Genomic DNA, 2,224 nt, shown 5'->3' with positions numbered 1-2,224 from the left:
TAGTGTCAAAGTTATTCTTGAGATGGTCTCTCAGTTAAGATTGTCTATACTCAAGTTCATACATTTCATCTTAGTAAGTGTCATATAAGTATTTAAAAATAAAATAAATGATAATACTGATATCTATATTCCTCCCATAAGATTGGAATATTATTTAACATAACATTAAGCTATGATCAGTGGACAGAAAAGATCCTTTTAGAAGCAATATTCTTTGGGACTAATAAATCAAGACTCTATAAAACAAGAAAAGAAAAACAACAATAAAAGAGAGATAGATTTCTTAGTTCCCAATTTTTTTAGTGATCTTCTCCATCAGGTAAGCATTGATAACTCATATTTTTTCTGCCTTTTTTTTTTTCTTAAATAATTGAAAGAAAGTAAAAATAAATAAATTCAAGCTTGACGTTAATTCCTGATAATCACTGATTTTTACCTCAGTTTTTGCCTACTCAGTGGCAGTTATTAATGGGATTGGATAATGTTTCTTAACAGACTTCATTTCCTGAAAACAAGTGAAAAGTAAAAATTGTTAGAAAAATATTTATCTACTGTAAATGTATTGAAGGAAGAAATTGAAGGTGTACTGAGGGAAGTTGTGAAAAACAAGGCTCCAGGAACTGACGGGATATCCATTGAGACATTTCAACAAATGGATGCTGTGCTAGAGGCTCACCCTCAGCTATCCCAAGTGATTGGAAGACAACTACCTGGCCAACTGACTGGAAAAGATCCATATTTACACCCATTCTAAAGAGAGGTGATCCCACAGAATGTGGAAATTATCGAACAATATCATTAATATCACACACAACTAAAATCTTACTGAAGATAATTCAAAAACTGTTGCAGCAATATATTGACAGAGAACTTCCAGAAATGTAAGCTGGATTCAGAAGAGGACATGGAATGAGAGATATCATTCATGATTTCAGACGGATCTTTGTGCAAAGCAAAGAATACCAGAAACATGTTTACTTGTGTTTTATTGATGATGCAAAAGCTTCGATTGTGTGGATCATAACAAATTATGGATAACATTGAGAAGAATGGGAATTCCAGAGCACTTAATTGTGCTCATGAGAAGGAGGCTGTCATTCGAACAGAGCAAGGGGACACAGCATGTTTTAAAGTCAAGAAGGGAGTGTGTCAGGGTTGTATCCTTTCACCATACTTATTCAATCTGTATGCTGGCTAAAGCACTTGACTGCTAACCAGAAGGCTGGCAGTTCAAACCCACCAGCCACTCCTCGGAAGGAAGGTTGGGCAATCCTACTTCCGTAGTGATACTGCCTCGGAAACCCAAGGAGGGGTCGCTATGAGTCGGGGCACATAACAACAACAACAACAACAATGCTAACAAATAATCCGAGAAGCTGGACTAAATGAAGAAGAATGTGGCATCAGGACTGGAGGAAGACTCATTAACAACCTACATTATGCAGATGACACAACTTTGCTCGCTGAAAGTGAGGATGAATTGAAACACTTACTGATGAAGGCTGAAGACTACAGCCTGCAGTGTGGATTACACCTCAATATAAAGAAAACAAAAATCCTCACAATGGGGCCAATAAGCAGCATCATGATAGATGGAGAAAAGATTGAAGTTGTCAAAGACTTCTTATTACTTGGTTCTACAATCAACACCAACAGAAGCAGCAGGCAAGATACCAGACATTGTATAGCATTGGGCAAATCTGCTACAAAGGACCTCTTTCAAGTGCTGCAGAGCAAAGATGTTTCCTTAAAGACTAAGGTGTGCTTGACATAAGCCATGATATTTTCAATCACCTCATATACATCTGAGAGATGGATGAAAAAGGAAAAGAAGAGTCGATGCTTTTGAGTTGTGGTGTTGGCAAAGAATGCTGAAAGTACAATGGTCTGCTAAAACAATTACCAAAACATGCTGGAAGAAGTGCAGCCGGAATGCTCCTTGGAAGCAAGAATGGCCAGACTTCGTCTCACATGTTATTGTTATGTTGTAAGAAGGGACCATTCCCTGGAGAAGAATGTCATGCTTGGCAAAGTGGAGGGACAACAAAAAAGGGGAAGGCCCTCAACCAGATGGATTGACACAGTGGCTGCAATGATAGGCTCAGGTATAGCAAAGATCATGGGGCTGGCACAGGACTGGCCAGTGATTGTTTCTGCTGTAAATGAGGTTGCTATGAGTTGGAGGCAACTCGACAGCACCTAACAACAACAACAACAACAAATA

General features: G+C 38.3%; 1 protein-coding gene across 1 annotated transcript in view; it reads right to left on the bottom strand.

The window, feature by feature from the left end:
* Positions 1-2,224, bottom strand: part of LRP1B (LDL receptor related protein 1B) — a 1,967,638-nt gene that overhangs the window by 847,781 nt on the left and 1,117,633 nt on the right. The window lies entirely within an intron of this gene.

Source organism: Orycteropus afer, unplaced genomic scaffold (genome assembly GCF_000298275.1).
Source record: "Orycteropus afer afer isolate SDZICR_OR568_19922 unplaced genomic scaffold, OryAfe1.0 scaffold00148, whole genome shotgun sequence".
NCBI classification, from domain to species: domain Eukaryota; kingdom Metazoa; phylum Chordata; class Mammalia; order Tubulidentata; family Orycteropodidae; genus Orycteropus; species Orycteropus afer.
This window is presented reverse-complemented; position numbering and strand designations above follow the sequence as displayed.